This window comes from Anser brachyrhynchus (genome assembly GCF_964034855.1).
Source record: "Anser brachyrhynchus genome assembly, chromosome: 15".
Lineage (NCBI taxonomy): Eukaryota > Metazoa > Chordata > Aves > Anseriformes > Anatidae > Anser > Anser brachyrhynchus.
The window spans coordinates 7,667,058-7,689,466 of record NC_137733.1 but is presented as its reverse complement, the minus strand read 5'-3'; the positions used below and the strand labels follow the sequence as shown (position 1 = coordinate 7,689,466).

The following is a 22,409-nucleotide window of genomic DNA, read 5'->3' as shown; positions in this document are numbered from 1 at the left end:
GAGCCCAGACAAGAGCAGAAGCCACTAAATGCTCACACAATAAAAAAGACCCCAAACTGACGATACTGATAGCTCAGATTATTCTGATAGGCCAGAATTTCAGCTGATGTAAACCATTTTAGCCCCAGTGACTTGACACATCATACGCTAATGGAGCAAAGATGATTTCCACCCGCTGACGATTTGACCTGTGGTGTTCCGAACTTTTCGGAGGAGCCAGAAGTGGAAATGCTCAGCATTTGAATTTGCCCAGTAGCAACAACCGGGTATTTAGATCTTTCCAGGCACTCGGATCACAGAGAACACCATTAGAAGGACATGGATGATATGTTTTCAGTAATTGCCATCTAATTTCAATCTGCCTTTCTCCATTTAGTTCTTTTTTATTGCCTCCCCCTCCTCCCGTCATTCCCACCCTCAGCCTCAGGGATTTTTATATTTCTCTCCTTGGCTGGCCCCCTTTAATAAGGCCATGCCTTGTTATTTTATTACTCCTTAAGTGGTTCCCTGTGTTTGGGAGCATCTACTCTCCAAATTTGACTGAATCCTGGTGCCAAACTATGAAAGTATCTTGACAGGATTTGTTATGAAGATGAATACACACGGTTTGGCTGATGATCAGTTGACTGCCTAGAAGTAGCCATTTCCGATGTCACATGATGAACCAAACCAGATTTTCTGTGGAAAAAACTAGCCTATTCAGCCTATTTATCTTGTTGCTTTTAAAAACTTTTTGCTTGCAGATGTCTTGGTTCTTAAGAAATATCAGATATTTCTGTTCATATTAGTATTTGGAATATTACAGAAAGTTAGAGTCAAGTCCTACTTGGATTTAAATTACTAGCAGTTTTGTTATTGACTTTAATAACTGCAATATCAGACCCTGGTATATTTCTTGGGGTCAACCTATATGTACTTTTGTGTATATGTACACAATACATAACAGTTTCACTGAAATTACATTACTTTTTATACAGACAAATTATACAGCTCTGACTGCTCAGTCTCTCCAATTTTCCAGTCAGCTACATCTACTTTTTGATTTTCTAAGCCTGCTGAATCATTGCAATGTATGAGTCATGCTCAGCATTATTGTATTATATTGTCAGATGTGAGAAAAGAAAAAAACACCATTTATCATAAACAAAGATTTTAAAATTTATCATACACAAGCAATGATTCTTACTAATAATGCTTTATATCTGAAACCATCACAAAAAGATTTTAGTGATTAGAATAAAGAAACTTTATACTCTAACCAAATAATTCATACATTTGTAAGCATTAATCAATCCACCAATTATCTTTGCTACATCTTAGACAGGAGCATATATGAAGTTTATGAGAGTGAGGTTTCAACTTGGTATCCCAGGGCACATCTTTTCCACCTCTTGTACTGCCCTGTGTGCTTAAGGTTACCTTTCATCCCAAAGGCAACTGACGGAATGTTGAAAGGCAAGAGTGCATTACTTGTCTACAAGCCTAAAAAGTTCATGAGAATATTTTACATAATTGCCAAGTCCAAACTATGCCATTTCCCTGAGACAGGACAGAAAAAAAATAGTCCTTAAAGGAGAAAAGGGAAACTTAAAAAATTTATTACGCGTTGAATGTTTTCTGTGCATCTAATTCTTTTCTGTTTGACTTCAGTTTCAATTGCTTATTACTTTTTGAAATTTTAACTGTTCAGACCAATATAAATCAAGCTAGTTCCCTAGTTCATGCCAGAGTCATATTGACTCTTTTTCAATGTGAAAATTCCACTGAAGAAACACATTCATCAATTTTAAGAAAAAGGCGAAGGAAACACACACTGCTTGTCTAGGCTAAGGCTGTCTCATTAAGAAGGTCTGGTATTTTATCACCCAGACAGTTTATATTTTAGGAGGAACACCGGCTTATGTCAGACCTACCAGCCCCATCTGCATTACTCAGCACAAGCCGCCCACCACCAGCACCACTACCGCGTGCGAGCTCTGTGAGGCCTCTCAGCATGGGCCCAGGGCCTGTCACGGTGCAGCCCCTTCCCCTCAGGTGAAGGCCCAGCCAGGCCCCAGGACTCGTCCTACCGAAACGAGCTCTCAGGCCTCTCCGTTGTGGCTTCACTTTCTGTCCTTTAACAGTCTGCCAGATTTCTCACATACGTGTAACACGTGAGGGATGTAAAGGACCCTACTTAATGAGATCCTGCAGGAACATGAAAAAAGGTGTCAGACAGGCCCAAACTCCTGGGTCCTCAGGCTTACTGAGAGGCAGCACAGAGTGGCTTAACTATTTCCTTCCTCCACTGCCAGACTCTCTGCTACTTAACTAGTTGATATATATTTTACTCAGCCTTCCCCTGAAAAGCTGAATGAATTCGTTGCACTAGGTAAACAGAAAATGCAACATGGGACTGCGTGATTAAAGATTATCTTGCAACGTATTCATACTAGCTAGATAAAAGGCACTTCTTCATTTCACCATGCTTAGTTTTGCTATCTTAATAATCTTTTAACATTTTTGCCTGTAGCCTATTCTAACACAAAAATGTCTCATTAATAGTTATGAAAGAGAAGTTGGTATTAAAAACATAGAATCACAGAATCAGAGAATGGTTTGGGTTGGAAGGGCCCTTAAAGCCCCCCCAGTCACACCCCCCTGCCATGGGCAGGGACACCTCCCACCAGCCTGGCCTTGAACCTCCAAGGGATGGGGCATCCACAGCTTCTCTGGGCAGCCTGGGCCAGGGCCTAAATGTATAAAGGAAGCCATCCTGTACTTGTTGGTCACAATCTGTACATCCCTGTTATGCCTAAACCAGCTTGATATTTATCATATTACTCCATTGTTCTTGCTTTTTCACCAACAGACTTCCAAGCTCACTCTGAACCAGAAGAGTGCTTTACGCCTTACACTTCTAAGAAGCATTTCCAAGAAAGACATTTAGTCATAGCCTTGTGTGCAGCCCAAAGTGCCGGTTGTAGCAGAAATACTAATATGAGCAAGCTTCTCAGACTTTGACTAATTGCTGACTGCTGACTGCTCAGTTTGTGAAGCCTGAGCAGAGCTACAAACATACAGAAAGCTCTGCAGATATATGAATCAGAGCAAGAGCAATTAGTTTTTAAAAAATCAGAAGCTGTTAAAAATAAACCAGGTGATATTTTTTGAAGTTAATTGTCCAAAATTATGCATCTTCAGTCTTTGCCCTATATTTAGTCACTCATACAACCAAACATGCATCAATTTTCTTCATGAAAATAGGCATTTGTGTCTAGCATCTTGATTTGCACGTGCCAGTTTAAGGTTTGCATGCAGAAAATAGAAAATGGCACGTAAATGCTTCTGGGTACAGGCTGTCAGTTTAACCACTATTAATAATCACAAATGAACAAAGTTGCACATAAGACATGATAAACAGCACAGAACTAAATACCAAAATATTCATGAAAAATATGGTACTGAGTGAGAAAAAAGAGAGAAGATAAACAAGAAATCCACACAACACTGAAGTACAGAATCACAATGAAAATGGGACACCTCATTGGCCAAAACAAAATTAAAGATGATTTAAAATGCCACAAGTGCAGCTGCACTCATTGCTAGACAGAAAAACAAATGAGCCCCTACCAGACATTTCTGAAAAGTTTTCTCTTTAGGTTATGGAAACTGTTTGAGGAGTACAGACTAACATAAGGTGAAGTCAGTGTGCTTGAGGGCATGGCTGCGATTTGGACAGACTTAGACCAGCCGGAGGATGGGGCCCGAAAGAGGCTCAGGAAATTCAGCAAGGACACAGGCGAGGTCTTGCACCTTCAGACAAGCCTCTAAAGCTCTGCTGGAAGGGCTGGGGGAGTGCAGGAGGCTGAGCATGCACCAGCAGTACTTCTTGCTTTAGAAGGCCAACAGTACCTCAGCCTGTATGAACATCCACCAGTGGACAGCGAGGAAGGATTTTTCTCTTTTAAGTCAGCACTCATCAGACCGCAGCTAGAACAGAGGCTGCTGCACGCACAGAACACTCTGTATTATGGGAAACAAATCTGTTATTCTGAGAACAAAAAAAAAAAAAGCTTGAGAGCTGCAAAATATGAAAGTGTTATTTGAGACATGAACATCAGTCCCTCAAGGTATTTTCCCACTTCTGCCTCCTTTCCCTTACTTTTCCTTAGACTTTCAGATGCTTTATGAAAAGGATGAAAAAACCTTAGAAGTTCCATTTCAGACTGAAAACTCCTTTCTTTCTCATTGCTCCGGGATATATTTGATTCCAATAAGCTACATGAAAAATCTATTTGGGATTTTCTGATATTCTCTCTGTCCTGACCTATTACTGCATCCTCTTTCAACACTTTGTGAGAACAGCACTGTAGTAAGTGGATATTTGGAGGCTCCCTGCGTATGTGGAGCTGCTAACCAGCAAAATTCAGATTATTGCTCACATTAAGAATATTTTTTTTGTTTAGTTTTCTAAGGAGTATTCATACAAGGGTAATAAAATGCCTAGCAAACTTTAACAAAACCTTCAAGACTTCAAGCTTCATGGATACCTTGTCTGACAGAGAGGGAAAGAACTCAGCTGGTCAGGAATTCTCAGCTTTTTAAGCTGGAACATGGCAAAACATCACAACCGTTTCAACTCATCTTCCAATTTATATTTTTAAAAGTTTAACCTTAAGCTGCATTTCTTTGAGTTAAAAAGAGTGTGGCCAGGAGGTCAAAAGAGGTGATCTCCTCTACTCAGCACTGCTGAGGCCACACCTGCAGTGCTGTGTCCAGCTCTGTGTCTGCCAGTACAAGAGACCTGGACATACTGGAGTGAGTGCAGTAAAGGGTCATGAAGTTGATTAAGGGGTTAGAAGATCTGTTATACTAGAGCTTGAGAGCGCCAGGATTGCTTAGCTTGGAGACAAGAAGGCTTAAACAATGTGTACAAAAACCTAATGGAAAAAAAAGGAAGAAGACAAAGTCAGACTCTTCTCTGTGGCATCCTGTGATTGGCTGAGAAGCAATGGGCAAAATTTGAAATACAAGAAATTCCATTTAGATATAACAAAAAACAAACGAACAAACAAAAAACTTTTTTAACTGTAAAGGTGATTGAATACTGCAACAGGCTGCCCATAGAATTAATGGAGCCTCCATCCTTGGAGACAATCAAAACCAAAGTAGGTACAGTCCTAAGTAACCTGGTCTACTTGATCCTGCTTTGAGCACGGATGTCACACCAGAAGATTTCCAGCATCCCTCCCAGTCTCAACTGTTCTGTGACTCTGGGAGTTTTTTAAAGAAAAAAAAAATTGGTTTGGTTCAAATGATGTCTCAATGTCTCATTTGTTTCTGATTAAAAGGGTTGGACAGAATATTATAACTCTACAAAATGGTTCAAGGTCAAAGAACAAGTAACAGCAGAGCTAAAGCTAAACACAGGTCCATCTACCATGACACAAGTTTCAACATTCATATGCATTAAAACTGCAGTCTATGTTTGGATGTAAAGAACTTTTTTTGTTGTTGTTTTGTTTTTTTAATGCAGCCTTTTCCTAACTGTACTGTAGCACTTCTAAGACTTAGAACTGCTGTTGAGCAGGGAATATATCCATGACTAGCAGCTCTCACAGCTCCGTGCATTCTCAGCCCAAGGCTTGCACTAGCTCTTGGGGGGATGGATCTTGCAGTTAAATCTTTTTGGGTTTTCCCTCACAGTATTATCTCTACAGTGATCCCTCCTAAATGAAGGTCGGGAGTTAGTTTAGTTGTCTTGCAAAAGTATTTGTCTGCAAACAACTATTCTTTGCTACCATCCCTACTCATCCTGAATACAAATAAGGAAAGTTGGCATGAGAGTATAAAGAAAGAGAAAAGTAATAAATAATAGAGCAGAAAATAAATATTTCTAAGCACTGCAGTATGCAAGAGGTCTGAGAGACTTTATTGCATTTTCTCAAAAATGCAGCTTTCTGAAAAAAAAAAAAGCTGTGTGGCTACCACTGTGATATTTCTGTGCATTTCCAAATTAAGAAATAGAAGTTTTGTGTCACTTGATACGAGAAATGTAAAGCTCAATTTAAAAATGCCTATGTGTTTATTGAAAGCAATTCTTCTATTTCATTCTATTCTCTAGAATCTTGAAAAATGTGTAAAAAGCTGTATTGTCAAGGATCAACATTTGGAAGGAAATTGCTTCATATATGGATAAACCTGTTCGGCAGCATTTCATTCTCCTAGCTAAATGCTGGTCTCTGATGTTGGTCCATGATTCTTGCACTTCAAGTCTCCTTCTTGGAGGCAGTGTTCTGGGAGAGGTGCCTTCAAATATCCCTATAAGGAACTCCCTGATCACACCAGAGCACCACTGGAATTCTATGCATAACTACTTTAAAATCCACATTTTGGGTGCTTTTTTGCAAGGATTTTTTACAACTATTTTAAGAATTTGTAAGGCTAACTACTAAGAAATGTTCATTAGCATCTTGCTTAATGTAAATCAGCTCAGTCATTGTCATATACATTAAAATATATTTACATACCTATGTATATACACACACATTCTCACAAATCCTTTCTAGATATGCTTTTGGAGAAACAATACATCAGATTAAGTTTTAACCCCTGTAAATTTCTTTGCATTTTCATAGGCATTTCAAATGTTCTGTTTTTAAAAAACATCTCTGAACTCATGCAAGGGGATTAGCTTTTTAAACTGAAATAACACAGTTCAGGTGCATGTGAATTAATTAGCAATGGAGTACCTTTCAAAGAGAATCTGCTTCCTCTGTGACAGAAATCAAATACCTCCTTTACAACAGGTATTTTTGCTTCTTATTATATTTCTCTTTTGGGCTTGTGCAACAACTCAGATGCGACGTTTCCTACTTCTCACACCCCACAAGGGCAGAAAAGTGATTTGCAAGGAGACTAGACAATTTATTATACTGCACCAGTACAAGTAGCTGCTTACAGAGATGCAGCATATCTCCTTGAAAGAATCCCACAATTTTGAACTTAGGGAAAAAAAGAGAGCCTAAGCTGAATATTCAACAAACAGTCTAAACTAAACATTTAGATCATGGTTATTGTGCAAAAAATATGGCTATCTATGCAGATTTTAGGCTATATTTTGAAGGAAACATTGTGGTTCAATGCAGTTTGCAATCTTCCTTACCCTTCGAATTTGGAATAAAGACAGATTTGTTACGATTTCAACTAAAACACAGTTGTTTTGCTATCAAGTATACAGTGCTCAGTATACTTCACTTTCCAGGTGAAAATATTTCAGGTAAAGGTAGTCACAGAATGTGCAAACACCAACTACTAAGAACTTAATTATTAACAAGCTAACCTGTAACACGCACCATTCACCATTCAAAACCATTATTTCCTTTCACTCAAAACACCACATTATTCTTCCATCTAGAAAAGTATCTTAGGTATACGTGCTACTTCATCTCTTTTTTCCTCAATAGCCCATTAAGCTTCACTGACCATTGTGCAGGGGTTTTTGCTTTCCTTGTTCCTTCTAATCCTTTCCACACCTTTCCCAATTTCACTCTGGAGACCTTCAAGAAAGTAGGCCATCTTGACATTAAAATATGCACGTGTTTGTTGAATGATTTTTGACTAATCTCTCATGTCCACAAATATTCCTCTTAATTTTTATAATTTATTTAGGCATAAAATATGAATAGACATTTATTCACAAGGTGGCTTTACTCTGAGCACTTGTTCTCAGGTAAGGGTTGACTGTGGAAAAAAGGTTAGTTCTGATTTGTTAAGTTTGAGCAGTTTTATAAGTTAAAACAAGTACTTTTAAACTCTACACTGACTAAGGCTTTGGGATTTAAGATCACCACTAAACTATAAACCCAGTAAAAGACTGACTTTACTTCCAGTGTTTCCATGTTGCTCCTTGTTTAAATCCGCTATTGATTCCCTGTTCTTGCCTGACTTGGATGTTGGCAAACTCACCCTAATTCAAACTAAATACGGTCTGAGACAGTGAGCTATCTCTCCAGCGCTGGATAAGCAGGAGAGCTAAATCTTCACTAGAGAGGGCAAAAGGTGGCCACATGGGCATGTTTTTCCAGCTGGGCTAATTCAGCTTTCTCAGCGGGGAGCAAAACACTAGTATAAGGCAGGTCTATTGCTACTAGAGCCCCAGGTAGCTCCTTGAGTGTAGGATCCAGAAATGATAATGTATCAGGCAGGGCAGACACTAGAGCATGTCAAAAAGATGTGAATCCTTCCTACAAAATCCTGCAGGAGGGATGAAAACTTGCACCATTCACAAAGCTCTTTTTGATAATATTTCAAAAAATCCCTAAAGGCAAGACTTACACTCAAAGTGTTGGTAAATAACAGAAAGGGAATTGTGTGGTGAGTTTAATACCCAAACAGAATTGTAAGTAAAATGATATAGCATTATTACCAAAGATATAATTCAGGTTGGAGCATAAGTAAAAATAACCTGACCTTTCTTTTAGCCCTGTTCTTGTAAGTCCACTTACCACCAAGACAGTTCCTGGTTTGAGAGAAATCCCTATTCTAACATTTTATCCTAGACTAATGTTACTCTGCCAGTGGGTCATATTGTTTCTGTGACATTCTATGATAATACATGTTAGGAAGACATGATTTTTTAAAATAGAAGTAGAAAATTCCCAAGACTAGTCCCCTGCAAATTCTGAGGAATCCTGAATGCCAAGCAACTTGACTTCTCCTGAGAGGTATGACTTATGCCAAGGTTGTTGATAAGGGGTTTAGAAGACTCATGTTTGATTCATGGCATAGGTGTAGATCCCTGATACAGCTCAGCAGAAGTTATTTAATGTACTCAGTCTCAGGGCCCTATCTGATGGAGGGAAACAATCACACTAGCAAGTCCAGAAACTCCACTGAATACAGCGCAGCACTAAGATAAATGATGATGAGAATCAAATAGCTCCCTGGATAGTTTTGCATTGATTTGGTAGCATTCCTTTAGAGCTAAGTATACAAATATTTCAAAATCTGATCTTGTACAGGAGAGGAGGCTCTAAGCTGCTTTGGTAATAGTCTTTTGTGAGAGCATGTCTAACCTTAACAATCTTGTCTCAGTGTATCAGAAGCACTGCAGACGCTGCTCCCTGCTGTAACATGGTACCGTGTAAGAGATGTGGACTTTTTCGTAAGTGAAAGCAGCAGCCAACCTCCAAGATGAGGTGAAAGACCCATGAACCCACCACAAATTAGATTTAACATAGAGAGGTAACATGTATTTTTCCTTGAACAGGCAAGGGTTGAGTGAAAATATAACAATTTGTTAGCCAAATGTACACTGTGAAGAGTAAGCTGAGGAAATGCTTTTGCACAGTGGGAAGAACTCCATAGACAGCTGAAGCCTCTCTTTACGGGAACCCACTGGCAAGAACAACACTACTCTCAGTGGGTCAATTCCCCACTGATTCAAAATTCAAATAAAAATGTGGAACAGAAGATGGTCGGACTGAAGAGTTATGGCATTTAGAACAAAAATGGAGACATTCATGAAGAGTTGGTGTGCTGCTTAATTCTGTGACAAGGAGTTAACTCATGCTTATAGCAAAAGAAGATGTTTAAAGTACTGGATAACATAGGACTATACACACAAAGGGATAAAAGTAAAAGCGAAATTAAGAAATGATGATGGACCCAGTGACCTTTGCTGTTCCTGTAATTACAGTTATTATGTCCCTAAGTTATGCAATTCTCTCATGTTTGTGGCTTGTATTCTATGAATAGGCCCGTTAGTGTTAAAGTAAATCAGGACTTGCACTATTTTTGGTTCTAAGCTAATAATTAAACAAACAAAAAAAAAAACAAAAACCAACACTCTACATTCAATTCCTTCCCCCATGTTTGAATAATAGAATGAAGTACAGGCTGCCAAAAATGGAGATGTTCCGACATGAAGCTGCTACTTTGTGCTAAATCTTCCCATTGTCTGTACATACTTCAGCAGGAGGGTAAATGAGTCAGTCGGTGTATTTATTTCACAACGTAATGCTGCAAAGGCAAGGTTTCAAAAATTAGGTCTCAAAAACCCGGAGAACTCCACAAGACCAATTCAAAGTATGAGTAGTTTAAAAAGCATACACTTGGAGGTCTTTTTCAGATTTGTAACTGTTAGGATACACTTTTGTAAAACTTTTGGTCTTATTTGTACTACTAAGGCCTGAATATAAGTTCTGTTGTTCCCCTCTCTCCCGAGCTCTTGTTTAGATGAGTTTCTTCAGGACAAGAACCAGGGTTCTGATACTAGTACGATGTCAGAAATTGAAGCTTTAGTCTTGAGACTTCAGATTTTTAAAGGTACTTGGGCACCTAAATATGAAGCGAAAATTCTAGTGTGATTTTCTACCTCTTTAGGCGCGTAGATTCTTTTAGAAATCTGTCCCCGGATGACTTTCTACTCGTATCAGGTATGCTATGGCTACAGCATAAAAGCCAAGGGCACATGAGGTCAAATAAACAGAACCAGGCAGTACCTGCATTCAGCAGAAGGTTAAAATACTAGGAGAGCTATGTGTTTTCTTCTTAATTCTAGTCCAGTCAGCTGTTGGAAGACATCCTTCTAGAAAGCCAGTTATGCGGAGGTTGCCAGCCTCTGTTAAGTTTTCTAACTTTTGCTAGAGGGTAGCAAGTGGAGAGCAGGACCTACAGCACGCTGAGATGGGAGGAAGAAATTCAGAGATTTTAGTTGAAGACAAGTCCCACTGGGGGATGCCTGTCCTGCACAGCTTGCTGCCTCTCTGCCCCAGAGAGTAGAGAGAAAACATTTTAATACATCCATTTTACTTTTGAGTGAACCACTTATTATTCTTTCTTGACGTTGGCTAACCCCTGAAGTTAGGATCCTGGGATTATTTTAGATGATGTACTATAAAATTAATTTTTAATAATACTAAAGTTAATTAGTGATTTTAAGATAGTAATTAATCTGTATCACAGGGCTGCAACTCCTGCTCTGTTTCAGCATCTGAAGCAAGCTGTAGGTTTCCCATTGGACCATTCCCACCCAAAACACATGACAAGATGCCTGAGGCCAAGACTTTACTGGGAGCAGGAGCAACTGCCAAACAAGCACTTCGTCTGAACAGTTACAAAATCTGGGCTCTCCTGAGTCACGTGTAACACAAACAACCTATTTTTCTTACTACAGAATGTCTTTTTACTATTATTACATATTCTTCCTGCTACATGAAGTGGTTTTGAAATCAATGGTGCAGCAGCTCTGTTCATTTCAATGGGAATGAGTAAAAAATTGAAACTAGTATGTAGAGTGCTATCTACTCAAAACCACTGAAAGATTATCCCACGAGATGAAGTATCTCCATTATGTTTTCAGACCAAGCTCTTATTATACATTTTCATGCAGTTACTGAAACACAAATTCTCACTGAGTAGATCCAAAGGCTCTTCTTGAACACAACGAGCTGTTGCTTTACATTTACATTTACTAGTTATTTGCAAATGGATCTCTAATTCCTACAGAGGTTCACAACTACAATCCCCACACCGATATCTTCCTCCCTTTCTATCAGCAAATACAACACTTCGTAAAAGCACAGCAGATGCTTTGTCTGTAGAAATTGGATTAGTTAAGGGAACTGACAGTTCAGAGAATTTCTGTGTTGACAGAGCTTTGTAGTTTCATATTAATTACAGGTCTGTGGAATGGGGGCCTCTGCTTTTAGGTGGGTCGAGAAGTAGAGATAATCAGAATGAATACTCTGTACCCTGGTTCCATGCAGTTTAAAAGCATTTTGAGTATTTCCAGACTCTGCATCACCCATATAGGATTTTTTTTAGGCAGCAAGTTTAAAATGCAAACAATATGCTGTGTTATTATTACTATTATGCAAAATCCTACTGAAAGGCAAAAAACTTCCATTAATTTCAATTACAGCTTTCCATTTACTACCAACCATTTTGGAAGTCTGTATGCCACGGCTGACTGCACAGAAAGTAGAGTCTTGTGCAGTCAGAGAGGCTGGTAATTATATAATGTTACACATCAAACCAATTTCATCAAATACTCATCAGAGTCTTTTAGGCATATAAAGACATGAAGGTAGTCTATGAGGTATTCTGAAGTTCTACAGTAAATCTTACTGGAATATGGGTACATGTTTCAAAACTCAGGACAAATTCACCGAAGTTGGTGAATCTGTCACAGCATCATTTGCTATTGCTTTGGTTCTGGTGTATCTATAGGTCACAAAGCATTGCACTTTTGCAAATTCTGTTTTGAAATCAGTTGGTATATCAAAAAAGATTAGAAAACATTTAACATTTTTTGTAAAAGTTGAATGCAAATTGTGTCACAACAGACAAACTGTAGAAATTTCAAGACAAAATGACATAAACCAGCTATATTATTCTACTTCTGTTGTCACAAGAGCTATCTTATAATATAATGCCATATTGACTGACTCCTTAGTACAGCAGCATTTACAATGGGTGGCACTGTAAAAGAAAAAGGTTGTAAACTTTATACCCTGGCATTTTCAAATTGACAGAAGTGATGACTTAGAAGAACTGCTACAAATATTACAGCTGTCCAAAGACATTCCAGGCAGTGAAACATTAACATTGGGAGATCGTTTGTCCGGATAATGCTTGACATTAACTTCTTTTGGCTGAAAAAATAAAAACTCTTGAGATGTTTTTCTGAAAAATGAGATCCAGATTTTCCAAACAGATCAGCTTCTATCTAGGTTTTTGAATAAACTAGCCAGATACTAAGCACTCATTGAGGAAAATGTAGCCTGATAACAAGACAAAAACCCTACCCGCAAAAGACGTTTTAGCCTGCATTAGAAAATGTTAGGAACCAGCTGGAGAAGTAGAGATTTTTCCTTGTATGGAAAAAATATTTATATTGACATTGATACCTTTCCAAGTATTGACTATTTTCCAACTGATACTGTTTCTCAGATTCAGATTTTGATATGCCAGATGAACTGGTCTGTGGTGCTTCTAAATACTCTGGGATGAAGATTAGGCTCTGATCTGTATTTCACACACACATACAAAATCCAAAAAAAAAACCCCAAACTAAACAACAACAACAAAAAAATACCACCAAACCACCAAACCAGTAAATGTCAGCAAAAGCATCATTTGCCATAAGATTTTTTTTTTTCCTAATTTCATTTTTTAGCTAGCCCTGACTGTGGAAGAGCGTGAGAGATAAGAGAAACCAGAGGAAAGAGTTAAAACAAAGGTAGCAGTTCTGCTGAGAACAAAAAGCACAGCCATGTTTGAGAAAACTAGGGTACCATTTAGATTATACTCATGTGTTTTCCAGCTGACTGTTACACTGAGCATGAAGAGGTTTAAGTCGTGTGCACACAGCGGGTATCATCTAGTTCCCAAACTCACAAATCACAAGACATACCCATGAACCCACGATTTCTATTTGCAATACATTATTCCCCATCTTCTCCTTACTTCTATGGGATGTCTCTGGAATTCCTATCACAGAAGTAGATAAAATAAACAGCTAAAGCTTTTGTCTTTAATAACATATTCTGCTGTTCTGTAAGAGGGTATTGGCAGTCGGAAGAAAACAGCTGGGAACGCTCAAAGATTCCTGTAAAAGTGCATTTCATCAAGATTTCAGAATTGTTTTCCAGATTTCCTAGTGCTCTGTTCTGTTCTGTCAGAGATTTTCAGGATAGAGCAGGGGCCTCAGAATGCAGATGTACTGAAGGGGTTGAGAAGCACAAACCAAAACATTACTGTAACCGTAGCACAGTGGTTCCTGTTCAACAAAACAGATAATCAAGATGTATGAACCAGCACTTAACGAACCACAAGGCCTGATCAGCTCCTTCACTCTTCCTGGAGCTGCAAGAGGTCAGAATCACAGGATGGCTGAGCTTGGAAGGGCCCTCTGAAGGCCATCTGGTCCAACACCTGCTCAAGCAGGGCCACCTTGAGCCTCTTGTCCAGGCCCATGTCCAAGTAGCTTTTGCAGATCTCCAAGGAGGAGACTCCACAACCTCTGTTGTGGCCTGGCTCTGATATCTGTGCACCCTGCCTTCAGGGATTTGTGGACATCGGTGAGGCCCCCCTGAGCCTCCTCTTCTCCAGGCCGAGCAGGCCCAGCTCGCTCAGCCTCTCCACACAAGACTCCAAAACCTCCAAAATCAGACACGAAATTCCAGTCTAACTAGACTAAAAAAAGGTAAATAAAAGTGTTGCTTGAAATGGCCAATTAATTTTAAATGGAAAATCCAGGAAATATCAATAGCAGGCATAGTCCACTCTAGTGATTCTCAGTGTATCTCAGTGATACAATACATTTTTGTTGCTATCTGATATTTAATTTTCATCACTTACTATATTTATTTTATATAGCATTTATACTATACTATATACTATAATATATATATATACAACATTTATTTTAGAGACTTAACACACCATGTAATATTATAGCTTGCTAATCTAGAGCCAGTGTTAGCACAAGATTTATTTTAAAATATTATTGTACCATATAAAGAATTTTAATAGTGTCCAGTAATATATAGAAGGTGACCTGATTTGGCCACGCTATTGAAACTCATAAGTGGAAGGTATAGCCAGAGCTTGTTCTGTATTGCTTATGGACAACTGAAGTTTAACTAAAAGTGACTGAGTTAGTTCTATTTTTTTTTTTTAAAAAAAAAAGCTCGCCAGCCAACAAGACACACATATATATATGCTCTTTGAAGACTAGTTGGTGTTGCCATCTTGAATGTCTCCTACCCCCAAAAAAGAAGCTTTTTGCCATGCAATGGTGAAACATTGAAATGACGGATTTTTTCCTGGAAACTGGGATTATTTAAGTGTTTGTCCAACCAAAGGACAAATAAATCATTTGTAAAATCTTTGTGAAAAACTCAATCTGATCAGAAATCTCACGATTCTGTTTTTCCTTGGTAAGTGACAAATTTTAAAATGAGAAGCAAAGCTGTATTTGTCAAAATCTGACTGACTGACTGCACTTAAAATGTTTAAAAAATGTGAAAATGTGGAGGCAATACAGTTAATGAACCATGCAAAAGCATTTGACGGATCTCAGTTACTTACTGCTGTTTCTTTTGAAGAAAAAAAGAGGTGTTGTCAGGACTCATATTCTTGAATAATAGTGGTATTTCTACAGATTTTCCTTTGCATTTCACAAGCTGTGTTTTATTTTTAAACTTAATTTTATAGACAAAGATTTTTATTATCAAATTTCTAGATTTTATATCAAACATGGAGGAAGTCACTGAATGGACATCACTTCATATGACTAATTTGGCCAACCCATCCCATACGCTACAGCATTATGCACTTTATACTATCTTATGTGACTTGGATAAATATCTCCAGAATTCCAAATTAAAAATTAGAGTATTTAAAAGCTTGTGTCAGTTGCCTTTAAAATTAAATACTAGCAAAAGCACTCAAAAATGTTTCTGAATAAGAATAGGGGGCAAAATTAAAATGGTGCCCAATTTGGTTCAGAGCAATGGTATGAGACAAGTAGGAATGTTCCTTGGTAACATTCCCTGAGGAAACAAAAAGTGAATCCCACTTTTATAAAATTACTTGATACTATACTTAACGTATAACACTTGGGACAGTGTTTTCATTGTACACTGTTCCTATAACGGACAAATGTTGCAATTCAACTATTATACAGAACATTTTTTCTATTGGTTCTTTAGGACTTTTAACTAGAACAGAAATGTTTTTGTTGAACTGTATCATGAACAAGACAGCACTAAACTGCATGAAATGAAATCGTTCATTAAAACTTCATGGAAACATTGCGAAAAGCATAGCAAACAGCCATGGAAATGTAACAGCCATAGTAAAACTGTGAAGTCCACTAAATGTAAGTCCTGAGGGTTGTATAACTGATTCACCCAAAAACTTTCGGTAGAAGCATCACACATGAGAATACTACTTGATAGAATTGCCCTCTGAGAGTCTCTGAAGGTATTACAATAGATTTACTGGACCAATACACATGTCACAGTTACATTTATTTAATTTCCCAAGTGAGCTCTAGCAAAGCATTCTTGTTTGAATAACAGTGACAACCTGGAGCTCTAAAAGCTTAAGAGTCATGCAGCAATTTACCTGGGAAAGTTGGTTAAAAAGAGTGACTGGAATTTATAGTCAAAACAGTACTGCAATCACTAACCCATTTTGACTGATAGATCATGAAAGCGTATTGTATTGTGCTTTGGGTTCAGATTTGGTAAAGAAAATATGGAAGTGTGTGCATGGACCCCTTCTTACTCATATCAGTAGGCAGAATCACAGAGAAATTCAGGCTGGAATAACCTCCAGAGGTCCAACCACCTGCTCAAAACAGGGTGAATTTAAGTCTGGCTGCTCAGGTCCTTGTCTGGTCAAGTTGTGAGTGACCTCCAATGATGGAGATTCCAGAACCTCCCTGGACATCCTGTTATAGTAAACCCCTTATGGTGAAAGGTTTTTTTTTTTTTCCTAAACAGAATAGCTCATGTTCCACCTCGTGCCCATTACCTCTTGCTTTATCATTGTTTTCTGAAAAGGGCCTGGTTCCAACTCCTCTCCACCCTCTCGTCAGGGAGTTGAAGATCCCCTCAGTCTTTTCTTCTTAAGGCTGAACAAATTCATTCCCTCAGGCTCTCCTCGCAGTATGTGTGCTGCAGGCCCTGTCACAGATTTGCATGGAAGGCTCACATAGCCAGGCCTAGTGGCACCTACTGAACAAGCGAATTGGTGAAATAGCCGCAGTAGTTTGTGTCTGTCAGTGACAGATCCAGGAGAGTCCACAACAGGGGGAATAAAGGCACAAGGACTAATTTCTGAAGCAGAGTCCCTCACAGGAAAACTGGAAGGTCAGAGCTACAACTGTCTCTCAGCTCTGACACCTAAGAGACCAGAAATCCTCACAGACAAAAATGGCGCCTAAAATGGCCGCCTGTGGCTGGAGTCAGGACAACCACACACAACCCACTGAGGAGAATTGTGACTTGTACCGTGTTGAACAACTACAGCTCTTCTGGGGCATGTTTATCTTCTGTGTTTTCCCAGTGTGAACAGGACCCGGTGTTGAACACAGACAGCCTACTACATTAAATCCAGGCGCAAATATGGAAGAACCTTGTCATCTGTATAAATGGTGTAAAAAGCATAAACTTACAATTCCCTGGTTACAGCAAGCATCACAACTACTCAGTCTTACAGAAGATAAAAAAGGAGGGTGATTTTGTAGCTATTGGCCTCTTCTTTATTGCACTGAAAGGGCTGGTGTGCCAATGTCAGCTTGGGAGTTGAGTTATCTCAGCTGATTCCACCACAACTGAGATCTGTGTGCTTTGCACACTTCGCCATTGCTTCAGAATCACGTCACAAAGACGGTAGCTTGTGAGTGCCTTTGACATTTGCCTTTCACAGTAATGCACGTACTCTGTTTGAGTTGCTATTTTATATGCTGCTTTAAAAGACATTAGTATCAGAACTGTGCTCTGAATACATCAATTTACAAAGAGAACGTTACTTCAATAAAATGAAGCCTTCAGAAGAGCTTACAGAAATCTAAAAATATTTGTTCTATATATTTATTCTGCGTAACTTATTGTTTATGTTCAGTTTAATAAACAGTTTACAAGGGATGACTAATACCGAATAGTTCAGACAATATGATGTCTCACAAACTACACATTTCTGAATAAAGCTCCACCCGTTAAAAAGCTGAGCAATGAGTCTAAACTCAGAGACAAAAAAACAAACAATAAAAAAACACCTTTCCTCTGCCTTCAACCATGTAGGTATATCTGAGCAACTAATCAATAACCTGAGAATGGAATACAAAAGTCACAAAGATGGTATACATAGATGAGAAAAGTAAAAGCATATTTCGTATTTATCTGATTACCACATGAGTAACATTTTCACAAGTATATCTCAAGGGAAGCATGTGCATTTTTTAAGTCTTAATCACTTTTGTGCAATACCTACAATGATTATTATTCAGTTTCACAAAATAAAATAAGATAAAAATGAAAGAAAAAGTGAGCATTTTAAATTTCAAAGCTTCAGTCATATTAAAAAAGAATTTCAATTCGCTTTCTTTCCTGAAAATATTTTTTCGGACAGTAAAAACTAACAGAAAGATGTATCACAATGCAGAAGACAGAAATGGGATTGTTACAACTTTCCACAATTAACAATGCAGTCTATAATGGATTTTATGTGACTATGGTGCTCCATCACTCCTGGAAAGATACACGTACTGAATTTTAAAGGCATTTAATCCTGGAAGATTATCTATAAATGCTGGAAGTCTGGTAGACTTGATGGTTATTTCTGAATTCAGCAAACATTCCTGCAGCAACATTCTCTCACCAGTCAATGTGTTCATCCATTGGTTAGTAAATAGTGATTGTCAGTAAACTAGAAATATTTGTTAAATGTAACTATCAGCTTAGGTGAACTTGCAGATATCTTGGCTTCTCTATCAGCATCATATTCAGACTCAGCATCTTTTTAAAACAAAACATTCCTGAGGGCCATGAGACCATTAGAAAAAATGCAAGGATCAATGAAACTCCTGAGAGGGCCTCACTTCACTTGCAAAGTTAATGGGTTTATTAAAAACTCTTCCATCTGAACAGTTGTCTCTCTAAGGTTTCCAGTAATTACCGAGTCACATCACATTAGAGTTTACAAAATGCTTAGGAAGGGATTTTAAAACTTCATTAATCTCCTGGTCCCATCTTCGGCATATTACAGAAACGTTTAGGGGCTAGCAGTCTCTAATAAAGTAGTGAACTCTGAAACTGCAGCAAGTTACGCTTGCTGATCTCTTGACCTTCATATTTTGTAACATGCTGGAGCACAATAATAAAAAAAGCACTTAGATAAATTGCATTTAATCTAATAAGTGTGCGTTCCATTCTAATCCTTAAGGAAATTCAGTCTGATACACTGACAGAGCTCCTTTCCAGGACAGATGAACACCAGTTGGAGAGAAAAATGAGTTCTTGAGCTCAGACTCAGAGCTGGGACCAAGCTGCTATCAGAACAGCAGTGAAAAACCAGGACACATTACTCCTGGCTTTCTTCTTCCTGTCTCAGTTATTTGTTCCTGTTGTCAGCACAGCGCGTCCAACATATTTAAGTGGTGCATACAGAGAAGCACGTGGGTACAAAATGAGCAAAGAAACTCTTCTCTTTCTCCCTGCCTATTACAGGAGAACTAATACCAGCAATATCTTTGTCTGCTATACATCTGAACTACTGGGCAAGGATGCATTTTTTTTTTCTTTTCCTTCCAATTGTGTCTCGAGATTCTCACAAGATATGGCCTTATTGCAGATGCATACTGCATAAAATCTCAGTAGCAGAGTTAGCAACAAAATACACAAGCTTTTCCATTCCTAGCTCGATGTCTTATTCCAAAACCTAATATTTTTTCCTTTCTTTCCTCCACATAAAATGGACATAGTCAACTTCTAGCTGTGAATGAGTTATAACCATCATCAATGGGATGGATTAGGCTATTCTCTAAACAGATGCACTTACAAACTCTACTGACCTTTGACAGGGAAATTGATTTCTCTAAGCCACCATTTACTATGCCTCTTGTGCTTATCGACACAATAAAGCTGCAATTTGCCTCCTAGAGTCTTGTCAGTAACTGCAGCAGAATGTCAAGCTGCAGGGCCATGGTCAATGAGCTCGAGCCCATCCTCCCCTTCCTTTGTTACAGTAGCTGTAAATCTTGCTGTACAGAGCTTGGGGAAACACATTTTGTTGAACCTAAATAGTGGGAAGTTAGTCAAGCACATAATGCTTCCCAAACGGCACGGTCACTGTCACAGCAGTAGTGCTATAGGAAACGCAAAGTGATTTCAGGCAAGGAAAGTGAAACAAATATTTTGAAACAAATATTTTGAAACACTGCTCAAACCACAGAGAGTTAGAATGACTGCTGGTAGTAATTGCATTTATACGGAAAATGTACACAGATTTTTTTTTTCCTGCTTAAATAACCTTTCATTTTCTCAGCAAATGTAGAGTGTTTTTCACTTCTTTGCAAGCTGGACAGACCCTATCCCCCTTCCCCAGTCCCCCCCTCACCCCGTTTTGTTTTTTTTTTTTTTTAAACATTTATGATACTTGTTCAGTCAAATACTAGCAAAAAGAGCAGTGAGCCAAGAGAAGAGGATCAAATGTTCAATAGACTTGGTATGAGGCTGCTTAGCCTCTCTTCATTTATGGCTCTGTCTTTTTCCTTGATGCTGTCCCATGCCTCTCTTATACCATCTGGTGTCCCCCACAAATTTCCAGTGATCCCTCTGATATTCCCACTAACACTTGACAATATTGACCTCAAACTCAGACCCCTTTCCAGTGACTGTTCAGTTAGCTGCCAACTTCTCCATTGTTTCCTTAAGCCTGCGCAATTATTTTTAAGATGAAAGAAATAAATGAACATGGGAAGGAACATTGCTACCTTAGGTATGCAAGTACCAGCTGAGATCCTTTGTTAGTTACATCTGCCTCACTTTTTTTCTGCAGTGTTCCTCATCCTATTCTTTAAACATTACACAGACAAATTAGATCTGCACAGTGAACTTGGGGATCTTGGCTTCCTGCACTCTTTTGTTCTCCAATTCATCTGTCTCAGAGATCTCTACCAGCTCCCGTCACCATAGTAACTGAGCACGTTTCAGTGATTACGTTTGGAGTATTATATAAAACTTCAGATACAGTAAGAAAGCTTTACCAAAGATCTGTAGGTGGGCCTCAAAGACGATCAGCATCCCAAAGTCTGTTGTGCAGTGAGCTCAGTCCCCGTGTGCCATGTCATCTCGGGTTCATCAGCTACTGGGACTTACACCAGCCCAGCTGGCAGGGAAAGGTGCAGTCTGGAGCTCCAACTGCTGCAGCAGCCTTACCTGCTGGTCACTTGGGAGATCAAGATCCCAGGTGAGAAGTGGGCTAGCAGCCAGTAGCTGCATCACAGCACAGAATGGGCTGCAGATGGGAAACTGTCCTGAGAACTGCTCTTGAAGACTTTGTGGCATCCTGGCATGAAGGGGTCTACAACAGCTAAAGTTCACAGTTCTGCTGTGACTGCCAGCAGCATGCCTGCAATCCTACAGAAAGGGACTGGGGAAAGCACACTGCCCAAGAAGTACTGCCGCTCTTAGTGCTGTCACCATTGTGTTCAGCACAGAAGAGGATCTTAGCCACTACAGTACAGCACAATCTCCTCTTAGCTATCTTATCCTAGTTATCAGCAGCTCATTGTTGCCACTGCTGAAGGTATTTAGAGGTCTGGCAGACTGTCCTGGTACCCACACTTGTCTACAGAGAGGAGACAACAGAATTTTATGGTGGTCTCCGTGCTACAGGTTCAGCTTAGCAAGGTATTTAGGCATGTGCTTGACTAAGCATATGGCTCATACCACCAACTTCTGGCACTTCAGTGAAAAAAAACCATGGGAGACCCAGCTCTGCTACCCTCACTAACTTGTCAGAAGCATTTGCTTGCTGCAAATCACAGTGTAACAATAAAACAAACACTAATGTGAATATTAATGTGCAATCAGGCCCCAGGTATGCAAAAGAATTGCGTGGATGGGCAATTACATCTGTTCTCACAGGACCCCGGTGCTGCGCATAGGTGCTGCATTCCTGCAAGTTGCCAAAAGCTGCAGGAGTAACATAGTTGCTCATATATTTCATCTTAACAAAACAGATACTCTCAAGACTATTATTAAAAATTTGAAGTGGATGTAAAAGTGATCCTTAATTAATGGGAATGATTCAGTGTGTACTTCTGTGGAATACCAGTCTATACTTATTTTTGATCCATAAGAAGAAAAATGTCAGGGTTGAGAAGTAGGTTGCTTAATTCATCTTGTATGGAATATATTACTTAGAACAATAGGAAGATGGGGACAGAAAAGTATATTTAAACAGGAATGTATGTCGGTGTTTTCTGGTCAGGCACATGAAACTCCCCCTGGTATGGCACAGTAGGCGTAGGAGCACCAAGTTGATGTGCTCCAAGTTTTCCATTAGAAGAAGGCGATTCCTCACAGGACATTTTAACATTTTCTGGTAGTATTTTGTATTGCTCTAACTGCTTTGATATTTTTAATATCTTTCCTCCGTAGCCATTTTTCCTGAGGCCACTGTTGTGTGAGCCAAGTAAATGTTTCAAAAGCTTTAAGAAAAATCAGAGGGAATAAAAAAAGATTTTTTGCTCATCTACTAATTCCCAACTAGCTACACAGAAGTTCAATTTCACAGGAAATGGTACTCACACAGTCAGAGTTTATATAATTCTCTGGGACAGAATCTGGCCCCACCTGAGTTCCCTGTTTGCCATTGTGTAAATGAGAGCTGTCCATCTCTGG

At 38.9% G+C, this 22,409-nt stretch overlaps 1 protein-coding gene and 1 long non-coding RNA gene across 4 annotated transcripts in view; one reads left to right on the top strand and one right to left on the bottom strand.

Annotated features, from left to right (window-relative positions):
* Positions 1-22,409, bottom strand: part of LOC308178534 — a 248,288-nt gene that overhangs the window by 108,354 nt on the left and 117,525 nt on the right. For both annotated transcript variants that reach the window (XR_013939798.1, XR_013939799.1), the window contains exon 6: positions 1-22,409. This exon is cut by the window's left edge and continues 40,544 nt beyond it. This is a non-coding gene — a long non-coding RNA (uncharacterized lncRNA).
* Positions 1-22,409, top strand: part of SHISA9 (shisa family member 9) — a 180,357-nt gene that overhangs the window by 98,069 nt on the left and 59,879 nt on the right. The gene's annotated exons all lie outside the window — the stretch shown is intronic.